We start from the raw sequence: 13,101 nt of genomic DNA, 5'->3' as shown, positions 1-13,101 counted from the left end.
AAGAACAATTTAAGGGGATATGAAGCAAACTAAGATTTTTCATTCAAACAAATAATTAAACTTCTCAACGAAAATTAAGAGCTTTAGTTTCATGTGAATAGTCAGTAAAATTTTGCTCTACAGTTCTTCGTGGAAAACTTATTTAAGAATCTTTCATTTAGAATCTACTTTTTTGCCAGGGTAAAAGATTCTTATAAGCACTTTGAAATCCAGTGTACCCATCTTGATTTAAGCCTGCATCTTATTACAGTTCTAATCGGCTTCAAGATTTTGAATGCTAAGGAATATTCGCCCGATCGGCAACTGTCTCCTGAAAATTTTATGCAGTAGAATATAGTTCCATACAGCATGTACAGCTCATTGTATGTTTTTCCTTGTACCATTGATATAGATTGCACCTAGAATTATCAAAAATAGCTATAATATTGTCAAGCAATTTTAACGCTGCCCATGTTTCTGAACCTTTTCTGAACGCTGGTGAATAAAATTTTCCAATATTTGTCACTTATTACAATAAAATACATAAACAAATGATAAATCTTATTATAAATCAAGTGCAATGTGCGATACAGTGCTGTATTCAATTAAGCTTAACATTTTAACTTATGTGGAAAATTTAGCTAAACTTTGAAACGCCATTTTATTTACTGACGATATGATGGCGCTGTGGGAATGTTTGATCTTTTCTAAGTGCGAGACACTAAAAATGTTCCGTTTCCACTGCTTTTGATCTAAAGTAGATCACACCAGCTTTATCAGTTCAGTAACACAGATTCATAATAGCTATGATACACAAAATCAATAAACTTAACTTAACTGTACAATTTAAACATTTAAGAATACATAATCACAATTCCTAAAAAAAAAGTTTTATAAAGCGTACAAAATAGTACACACTAAAAAATTAGAATTTTACTTAACAGGGTAGAAGTTGACAGATATTATACAAATAAATATAATTGACAGATTTGAAAATTGATATTATACCTATTACACAACTAAAAATACATTTTTAAAGAAATACATTTCTTTTCGTAGAAGTTTAGCAGCATAGAAGAAAGCAGATTCTAGCTATATCATACTCTAATTCAAACAATAGACAGGAAATATTTTTAATATTCCAAAATCTGTTTTCAGTAGCAAAAATACAGACGTTATATAAAGTGGTGTTAAAGCGGCTCATGCAATCAAGCTCATTAATAGCTCATTAAGTTTATTTTTTGAAGGAGACATTTAATAGCTTCTAAACCAAGATTTTAGGCAATTAAAAATTTTCAATCTAAACCACTGTATATTTTCTTTCTGTATCGGAGAACAAAGAAAGATTCATGCACTACTGAAAGTAACCAATAAGGAATAAAATTTGCAAGCTCAAACATTAATTTATATTTTACTAATTTACTTTCATTAAATTACTGATAGAGGGAGGCAAGTGATGGTTCATTTCAATGGGTATAAATAATATAATTATTGAATGGCACATCAATTTTAGGATTTACGGCTACTCATGTTCAGCTCCTTTGACTTTTCATTTAAAACCCAATTCAGAAGACAAGGGAACACCCGGATCAAGTATTGGGAGAAATTTGCCTTCCTGCAGGACTTTCATGGAAGTAACCTGCATTTGAGTTACACGGAGAGGAAGATCACTAAATCCTACCATGGTTAGCCTTACGGAAGGAGAGCTAACCCATGATCCGTCTATCCCTGAAGATATGTTACGTCACTCCTGGGTCGGTGCGAACCGGGTGCGGATCTCGAAGCAGCCAGCTATCGTTGGGATCGAACCCGGGTCACCTTATTAGGAGACGACCGTACTATCCTCTAAGCCACCAAGGCTCTGGTTATAAATTGTCAAAAATGAAGTAGAGTTAATCTTAGTGTGCTTACCCCAAAATTATCCTGTAAAAATATTTAAAATTAAATACAGCAGAATTCTAGATCTGGCGTTCGCCGGTGAGCCTCCCTGAACTTCAATTGTGGATGAACAAAATTATTTTCATTAGTTTATTTAGATTTGAAGAGATTATTTAACCGAATAACCTTTTTGGAAAATTTAAGGTGCGAGTTTCCAAACGTTCACTTAGAAAGCTTTTATTTGAAGGAGGGTCAGCTTTTTTAAGACACAGAGCTCCAGTTGAAATTTGAACACTCTAGGTATTCGCAATGTAGTCAAAACTAAAATGGACGATAATTCAGTGACAAAAACTGACAATTTTGATTGTAGTAGTCCTTTTGAAACTATTGACATCAAGCGAAATGTGATGTAGTTAATTCCTGTTCTCTAGCTATTTTAGAAACTTAGTAAAAATGCAAATTAAAGATTATTCTTTCGCTAATGACCTGAACTAAGTTGATTAATTTTGTTTCATATTAGATAAAGAAACTTAATTGCATCGTCATCTGTTATGGAACTATAGATATCAGTGCTTTAACGAAATTAAAATTTTGATTTGTAAAATTCTAGTGTCCTAAAAGCCAGCGTAATGTAAAATTGCTGCGAGTGATTCATATTCCTGTAATAATTTCTTCTATTTTAAACATTTTGAATGTTCAAAGTTTGTCTTAAGAAATGTTTTAGGAACCAGTTTGAGAGAAGGTTGCAATTATTTTCGTGAAATTTGAATAGAATTTAAAGTTTCTACACTGACTTCACATACAACTCTAGCAAGAAAACATTGATAATTTTAAACACTTTGTTGCATCTTCGATATTGTTTGAGCAAACAATAGTATCTAGGGAAAATAATTTCTGATTTAATGTTTACAATACCCACTTAAAGATTTGAGACTAATACAAAAAATTTAAAGTTTATAGTAAAATGAGATCATAAGAATTTAATATTTTTCAGCAATGCTTATGTTGGTAATTTTAGTTTCAGTTAGAACAGTTTTGTTCCTTTACAAAAATTATTCTGCGTTCCATGCGCTTCGTTACAAAGAATTTTATTCAAACGTTATAAAATTATTAAATTTAGTTACAAGTTTCAAACCTAAATATGCAATTAAATGTCTACGTATTAATATGTCGCAATTTTTCACAAAAGATTTAATTGTAAAAACATAATAGTCGACCCTCTAAGCGGGTAATGGCAAGCTTTTGATAAATACGGCTTTAGCAGCTTTTTGATGTATCCTCAGGGGTGAAAGCGAGACGGAAAAGAGGAAAAGCTGGTAGTAAAACCATTTCAGTTATAGCTAGTTTTGGGGAGGAGTTTACTTATTCTTTTTTTAAATTTTTCAACAATATCTACTTTATCTTGGAAAAGAAGCAGTTTTATATATATGCCAGAATTGTAAAAGAAATCTTAATAGTTACAGATATTTCATTTTTTTTTGAAAAAAATGCTGGAATGAAATGTTTTACGTACCAGGTTTTTCTCCTTTCCGTCTTGCTATATAAGGGCTTTCACCCATGTGTATCCTACGCAACAAACAAATCCCAGGCAGGGGAACCAACCTGAAGTAAAGTGAGTAGTCCCCGTGCATTCAATGCCCAATCCTACAGACCCACTAAAGACTGTCCAGACTAGCTCAAAGGGAATGAATTAGTAGACACATAATATAAAAGTTAAAAGTTGTTGAATTAAGACTATATCAAGATATGTTGTAAACTCATTAGATTGACTTATTAATGAAGGAAAGTAATTAAGCTTGATATTAGTTATTAGTTAGATTAAGCCTATTAATGAAGGAAAGTAATTAAGCTTGATATTAGTCATTTGAGCTAGTGCTGGAACTGAAATTAAAGTAGCGCTCATTTCGTTGATATTAGAACTAGAGTTCCACAGTCTTCCAAGTCCCCCTACCAATAGAGAAATAAAATGTAATTAAAAAAGCATTAAGAAACGTGGAAAGCGCAAAAAAACCGTTCGTTTTTCGCTGGGAAATACAAAGACTTAGAAAACTGGCCCACCCCCTATAGAAAGGTCCAACACTCATTCAGCTCTTACTTGAAGATTCGGAGGTGGTCACTGCATTAAAAATATTTCAGTCCCTAACTTATCGTCAGGTTGCTGCCCCTGGTGACCGCGGCTTTCTAGTTTTAGGTAAAGTTTACAGAAATTGATTTTATTGATAAATTTTGGGCCAATATTGAAGAGTTATTTGACAAAATTGCTGTAATGGTTAATCTAGTTTGTTAATCCTACTGTAACATCCATCAGGGTTTCAGAACACGAAAGGCTAACTGTATTGGGGAGAAAACAAAAAGTTACTATCGATTAGTTGGCCACAGATAATTTTTCACCCACATCAATAACCCTACAGCAAACTGCGTGGTTCCCCGTCTATCTTCTAGTGGCTAATCAAATGAATCTATGATGCGCGTGTGGAGTGGATCAGTCACATTGGCTTTGTTATGGCAAATCAGTTTACAGCCGATTGCGGGATGTGCATGTTCAATGCGTTATGTTACAAAAGATGAAGTGAACACGTATTAGTTATTCCAATTTCAAATTAAAAGTTGACTAGAATTTTAATTTTACTCAGAGCCGAAACATTTATTGATGAAATTAACGCATATTATATTAATATTACAAGTTTATCCTGTTGTAAAAGTTTATATATTGTAGTAAAAGTTGTAATATTAAAACTTATACTACAGGATATAATAAGTTTATCCCGTTTTCTTAAAGATTAAGTATATAAGTTCATGGACTTCAAACATTGTAACTGAATGTCTGTTAATAACAAATTATCCTACACATGCTTAATATTATCTCTGTTAAAGTAATATTTATTAAAATTAAAATTTTGCAATTAAAATTCAAAATGTCTGCTTTTGACATATATTTCTACAGCTTTTCATCGTGAATATTACTTTATAATTTTTAAAACTTTCTCATTCGAATTTGGGGAATATAAATAAATTATTCAAATATAAATATTTTGAACATTTAAAACTGAATGAAAGCCCTGAATTTCGATTAAACAAACCTTTGATACTCTTTTTAAACGAATAAAAACTTTACTTTTAAACGTACTTTAAAATTTAATAGCCTTTAAAATAGTGTCGATATTTAAATGTAACGCTCTCAACACTATGAACGTTCAAGTTGTACAAAAACATCTAAAGCACTAGGGTCTTTTTCAGGGCACGCACTGGCGAGCTATAGTCACAGTCCAGGACCTTACTCTAGACCACTTCAGTGCTCTTAAATGTTTCACTTATTCAACTATAATATTTTGAGAATTACAAGCAAAAATTAAGAAAACATGTTAATCTGTAAGCGGTAGATTTCTTCAGAGACTTCAGGTCACGAACATGCGACCTGTTCAGTGTTAGAGAGAGTATTGTGTTGCAGCGCCCCCTAGAGAGAAATTAATTAGTGTGTAACGAGAGGCAGTGTGCCTATGTGAGTGTATGTGTAAGGAGTGAAACAATCTCCGAAAAATAAAAGTGATGATAATTTAAAGTTCCAGTCATCTTTTTTGTGTTGTGAATGTTTAGAGAACTAGCGTATAAACACGACCTAGCGTCGCAGTCCAGGTCCACCCAGTCTAAAAGTAACTCTAGCCCTTACTGCTTTATTCTACATCAACGTGAAAATCGAAAATTTTCAGAAAGATTGGACGAGTTCGAAAAGGGAGCAGAACGGCCGTCTACCGCTACCAGTTCGGGCACGCCCAACCAGTCTGGAACTTTCAATTTCACGCCTGTACCTCTAATTGTCGAGATACTCTTATTCCTAAAATTGTTTTTGGAGAATTTCTTTATAACTGATGAAAACGTACCACTGAACGCTCATAGTGTATAATGTCTTTTTGGAAATTCCGTTTTTTTCCTTCCGCTATACTTTTCAGCTGGAAATTTAAATACATAGCCGTGGGAATAGTAGAATTTGCTGTAACAATGGTAACGGAGAGTAGAACTGATTGCGTTACCTTAGAGGCCAGTTTTGGTTATAAAGAAATACAGAAGCCTTTTATTTCTAAAATCATTTTAAGTTTTAATTAGATGCGAATAGTAGATTGCAGCTTAGTCTGATATTGAAAATTCCGAATTTAAGAGAATTTTCTCTGCATAAAGGTTACGCTTATAAAACTGATGAAACATCAGAAATATTTTTCTTATATCGAAGCTAACTCTGATTTCAAAATTTAGAAAAAAACTTAAAAAGAACTATTGGCCAAAAATATGTAATCCTTAGAATGTTATCACCAGGCTAATTTCAAAATAACAGTGAAATCCGATGAAACCTGAGATTTAACTTTTCTTTTTGAAAGAGGAAGTAAAACTGCATTGATATTCAGCCATATGAAAAGGATTTTGAAACTTAAAACAAGTTCGTAGAAAACTATAAATGTTAAATTGATATATTTCGCTTTTGTATTCTCTAAACTTTATTTAAATCAATTTGGCTTTATGAATAAAGAATTTTCAAATTAGTAAGTGATACGAATCTAAGTATTTAACATATCTTAATGTTCAACTTAAATCTTTAATCCACTTCTGTACCACTTTGAAGTTTGTACTCATGGTTTTAATATGTATTATGCAGCATAAAGTTTATAAAATCAATTTAACAAACAAATTCATCGAGTCACTTTTTGATTTTCTCCTTAATTTAGTCTTTAAATGAAAAAGAGAAGTGTTCGTAATGTATTTTTTTAGTGTAATATAACTGAAGTGAACTAAACTGACACCCAGTGCGTGGGTTAGCCGTATTTATCATAATTTTTGGATTCCGCTTCAACCTTTTATGTGACACTTATCACTCAAAATTAAAAATCAAGAGAAAGTGCTAAAATTAGATTTTTAGAACATCTTCGATTAAGTAAAACTACCGTGGGAAATCTCCATCGGCAAATAGTAACTTAAATACGGATACAGTCATTCAAATAAACAATTAGGTTAAAATCTTACAATGTCACCCTTATCAAGGGACTAATTCGAAAACAACAATATTTGGACTTCCTGAAATTTGTAACTTTTTATCACGTAAAAAAATACAATATAAGCCAAAAACAATGAAAGTGAGTTTATTTTAGGCTGATACCGAAAGTAAATCACCATGAATAAACTTTGTAAATATCTCCATCTATTATAAGAGAATGTAAGCACTAATGTTATAATGCTAAGTTGGTTTAATTGTAAATGCTAAAATGGATTTGTTATAATGCTAAGTTTGTTTAATTGCATATGCTAATGCTATAATGGATTTGTTATAAATAAAATATTTGTTTAAATTTAAGACGAGTAAGTTTCCTTTATTGAAGTTATACTTCTTATGCGACTTCCAACAAGGTTGCGTTAAACGTTTAACGCTACATTTTTATTGGCCGGGAAATCACGTGGTAGGATCCAGTTTTCCCTCATTCATTTCCATATTGTTTTGGTTCTCACTAGCATAAAAATAATAAAAGTCATAAAAGTATTGTTTTTCTATAAATATTTTTTTAGTTTGTTTTGATACACATATAATTTAATAGGGTAGTATTTTTTATTTTCAAATTTAGTGGATAACAATTGTAAAAAATGAGTGAAAACAATCCCATGGACAATGCGACGGATTTAAGGTTATGTCAAGGTACGTTGCTTGCGAATATCAATTGATTGTTTCTTGTCTGAAATTACATTATGACGCATTCACATGCATTATTAATACATTTTTCAGGGCGAGACGATGAGGCAACCACAAGCACTGGTTCAAGAGGTCCACGAGGGAGAAATGCACAATATTACCGTGATTACAGAGCACGGAAGGGAGCGGAGCAGGAAAAAGTGTCGTTGAATAGAACTAGTGATCCTTCTACGACTGCTGATTCTTCTACAATTAACGTCGCAGGTTGCGAAGTTTAACTTCTTCCACGCGGAGGGATCCACGCACTATTTTTTTTTATATTTAATTACAATAACTATACGATACGGCTTAAAAGCGCCTCACTTGGTGCCTTAATAAATGCGGATTTTACTTAAACAATCTGAAAAAAATTCTGTCAGCGCCGTAACTTAATTGTATAGTGCGCTATGATTTTAAAACTAATTTGAAACAATTTATAACTTTGTCATCTGATCCCTTCGGTTAGTATATTTTGTATACTTTCATTGTTTCTTTCTATGGTACTATCTATGCTTTATTCATTACATCTACAATATTTTATCATCATTACTGTTTGGAATGCAATATAGTTTGCATAGTTTAATTGAGGTTCTATTTTATTATTCTATGTTGTAATATGTTAAGAGAAAATCATAATTAGTTCGTACAACAAATAACTGCTCGAAAAAAAATGGACTTGTATCCAAATAAAATTGCGGGGTATCAAAACTTGGTTAATATTTTTGATGGGGAAATTTTATCAAATGTTAATTACTTTTTTAACAATCTAAAAGAAATAAGCGAAATTACTGAATGGAATGATGCAGAATTGCGTTATTTAAATCGAAACTTAAAAGGTGCGCTCTTCAATTCCTTATCGGAGATCCGGAGCTTATAAACGAAAAAAATTTTGAATCGATAGTAAAAATTTAAGTACTATTTTGAAACTAAAACTACCCTAGGTCATAGACAGCAACAGTTTTCTAACTGTAAGCAGAACCCTGGTAAATTAGTTCGAAGTTTTTTAATTAGAGTATCAAATTCAACCATCAACTATTTTGGATTATGAAACTCTCCAAAAGCAGATGCTGAACCTATAGTTGATCAGACAAAACTTGCAAAGTTCTTGGAAGGCTTTTAAGCGTTTAGCTTTAACAAGAAACCCTACTACTTTCGAAGCGGCTGTTGAAAACTCCCATTTGGATGAAATCAATTCACAATTTACTAATACTGAATTTGTTCATAATTATGCTATGGAAACAAAACCAAATTTCCAAGAAAATGCTTCAGATCTCAAAATATCGCAAGTCCTAGATAAACATATGCAAATATCTAATGAAATGATTGGCGCATTAAGTAACCAAATAAATAAACTTTCAACTCAACCCCCACCCCACTCAAAGGAAAAATAATAAATTTAGAAATCATGTTGTTCATCGCAAATCTTGTACTCATTGTGGAAAAACAAATTTCTTCTCACAATTTTTTACATTAAGACGATTCGAAAATAAAAACCCTATGGGCATTTATCAAAATACTCGCCAATCGAATGCTTGTAGATAGGAGTGATTCGACACTAGACATAATGTGCGCAAATATACAAGTGAAGCAAACGAATTTCCATCATATGCTCTCAGGCGTCGAAATACAAACTATGATAAGCAAATGTCAACTTCAGAGGGTAGAGGATCTTTAAAGCGATAAGGGAATCGTTAAAATCCCGCGGGTTCCCTAATTAAGCGGATAGGGTGCAAACAGTAACGGGGGTCACACATTTTAACTCTAGTTTTCCAAATTAGTTACCAATAATATCAATTGAAATCGGAAATAAAACTTTTCAGGCATTATTGGATAGCGGAGCTAGAATTTCATTAATGAGCCATCAAGCATCGCGACAAATTTCATCTAAACATGGATACAGCTCAGTCTGAGCCATTCATGAAAATCTCAAAGCTATCTGGTGAGGAGATTAACACAAGTTCAACGACATTCTCAATAGAAAACAAAGTCTTAATAACCCAGGGCAGTCTTAGCCAAGATTACGACTTCATCTTAGGTTTTGATTTTTTGAAATCTTTTAATTGCACCATAAATTTTAAAGATCAGTATCTTTTTCAGGAGGCAAAACCTTGATTATGAAATATCAAAATGAAGTAACTAATAAAAATGTAAATCACTGTGGTAAACTCTCGGAAAAATCAAAATTTCATCCCAAAGTTCAATAGTTGAAGTAAAAATTAGCAATTCTATTTCTGCAGGGAGTAATGTATTAGTACAACCCATTAATTCCCAACACAATATTGAAATGAATCATTCTATATCTACCGTGAGCAAAAGCAAAACTATTTCCATGGGTGTCAATATTTCAAATAACAAATTACATTTAAACACAGTAAAATAGCTCATATTGAGCCAAATATAGATATTAAATCAAATGAAAACTTACGCGAATTGCGGAGACACGAACTTAAAGCATTTCGATTGGTCAGGTGTTCCTTTGCACGCGAAACAGAAGTTAGAAAATTAAATTTTTCAATTTTCTGATATTTTTAGCACAACAATGAAAACAATCTGTAAATGCACTCTCGAAGCCCCCTCCAATAGAAATCACCAATTCCACACCCATTTACGTATTCATTTGGACCTTACCCATCTAGTTTATTTGTACATGAACATAGAATTTAAATATTTATAAACTAAGGTCAAATCTTCACAGTAAATATTTTTTTAAGGACACCTTTCACACAGAAAATTGTTTAACAATCAAAATAATTTAAGTATTACGCTAAATTTTATAAATTAATCTCAATCTGGAAAATTATTTAATAAAATTACTATATAAAAAATCCTATAAAAGGTTAGAGCAGGGGTCCCCAACCCTATGCCCGCTGGCACCATGGCGCCCGTCGATCGGTCTAGGTGAGCCCGCTGCTTGTGCCCAACTATAAAATATTTCAGTTTTCTATTTCCCTATAAAATGCTATGCAAATACATAAGTTCACTAGCTCAGTAAAGGTAAAGTACTTGATAGATTTCTACATTTAATTGAAGAAATAAAAAATTATCTTGCAGCCAAAAATCAAGTATTTTTAGATCTAAGAGACCCTCTTTGGCTAACAGATTTGTCTTTCATAACAGNGCCGTGTAAAAGACCAATTTTAAAGGCACTGCCGTGTAAAAGACCAATTTTAAAGGCACTGCCGTGTAAAAGACCAATTTTAAAGGCACTGCCGTGTAAAAGACCAATTTTAAAGGCACTGCCGTGTAAAAGACCAATTTTAAAGGCACTGCCGTGTAAAAGACCAATTTTAAAGGCACTGTCGTGTAAAAGACCAATTTTAAAGGCACTGTCATGTAAAAACCATTCGCATTTGGATAGTTTAATATATCGCTAAAATTTAAATAGAAAAAAAAAATGTTTAATGAATAAGTAAAACACGACCTGTATTTAAACAAAGCTCCAATTTGAAGTGGTACCATCAGTTCTAACCGGAACGGGATTAGGTTGCTCCAAATTTAGTCATTCCTCCAGTGAATGGATCCTGTCGAAATTAATAATGTTCTCAGTATAGAAAACTTAATCTAAATTAATTATACACTGTTTACAATTTTGGAAACTCTTCTGAAAATCTACCAAGAATAATCAATAAAGTTTAAAACAGAGATGGGAATTTGTCATTCAGAATAATGAATAAATAATGATTAATAATTATTCAAAATCTTTATTATTTAGGAATAAAGATTTATTTATTAGTCAAAAATATTTTGAATAAAGAATAAATCATTCATTCCTCGTTATTCATAAGTCAAGAATAACTGAATAATTTCACTGCTCAACAAATATTGGCACGGAATATTCTAATTGACTAAGATTGTGACAACTATAAATAAAACATGCATGGTAATATACTACTAGTAATTATTTTATAAGTTACAAGTAACGATTTCAGATAAAAAGTGATAATTATCTGTAATCACAACAAGATGCTATAACTGGCAAATTGTTACAAGTGACTAAAATCTTATTTTAAACAATGAATGTAATCAATCTGTACTATTATAAACAATCACTTTTACCAGCAATCATAATCTAACGAATTGCAAAAATAGTTTCAGCGCGACTACATAAACTTGTTAGACATAAACGAGCACTTCTTTACGCTGTATGTTTATGCTTATATGTATATACACGAGCGAGCTCTGTATATTAATTACTTGCATGAATAAGTAAAAGTTGAATGCTTACATACATTGTATATCCGCACATAGTATATAGTACATAGTATATCCGTACTTACGTACATTCTTTGTTCAACTGTGCATGCATACAAAAGTAGGTCACACAATGTTAGTATGAAGGTATGCACATGAAATATGGAAGCAAACATGCGTGTTGTGCACGGATGCACATACAGTGTACGTATGTACATAATGTACGTATACACATGAAATGTATATGTATGCATTTAAAAATATACATACGTACAAACAAATGCTTACGTATATGTGCACAAGCAAAACACGTACTCAAGTATATATACAATATGTATGTTCATACAATGTACTTATTTGTACTGTTCATTTACATATACAATTTATGCAATGTTTTAAAAGTAATCAATTAACCTATAATACCTATTTCGAAATAATAAATTCCTGTTGAAATTATGTTAACATCTACTCGCGTTGTAATCAATAAAATTCGGAAATTTACTAAATAGTCTGAAATGATTTTTTGAAAAAAAATCGAGCAACCATTTTAAAACTTAATTATTCATTTTCCATATTTTTAAATTGCTCTTAATTTGGTTCTGAACGATACTCATTTTCAAACATAATATCGAAAAAAAAATTTTATTTTCAGAATAAAATCACGAAGTTTCAAAACATTTTAATAAAGTAATAAAATAAGTACATCTTTCAGATTTGAGAAATTCTAGAGTTATATTAAATTATTATAGTTTAAACAGATGAAACTTGTTAATTGCAAATTTTTTTTTTCACGATGAACGCAAACAAGTAGAAATCATTGAAACTTAAAGTTAAAACCTACCAAACGAACGTCATCAATAAAATTTTCAAGTTTGTGTATAGAATAATAAAATGAATTAACAGTCAGGGCAATTAAGATAAAATAAGTAAAATTTCGAATGTTTAAGCATTCTAATAAAACGTCTACTTTTAACAGGCAGATTTCACACATTTTTAAATCGTCTTTAGCATAAAAGTTAATTAAAAAATTTAAGAAGTCGACCCAAACGAAAATTCAAAAATAAAATTTATATGACATTTTTAAAAGAAGTTTATGACGATTCTCAAGAACCAAGAGACTAAGCGAAAGTAGACTTACCTGTGAATAAAATCCTATACCACGTATCTAAAAACATGACACAAGTTCCAGATAACGCTCCAAAATGTTAACAGAAAGAAAAAAACGATAAATGATGCACTTTTATTGAACGCTAACTACACGTAAGAACGCTTCGATCAGCCGATTTTTGTTCATATCCAAATACACAAACATTGGTTATTCCAATTACATAAATTTTCGTCCCACA

This window comes from Parasteatoda tepidariorum, chromosome 2 (assembly GCF_043381705.1).
Source record: "Parasteatoda tepidariorum isolate YZ-2023 chromosome 2, CAS_Ptep_4.0, whole genome shotgun sequence".
Taxonomy (NCBI): domain Eukaryota; kingdom Metazoa; phylum Arthropoda; class Arachnida; order Araneae; family Theridiidae; genus Parasteatoda; species Parasteatoda tepidariorum.
The sequence above is the reverse complement of the archived record's forward strand: the minus strand, read 5'-3'. Positions refer to the sequence as shown.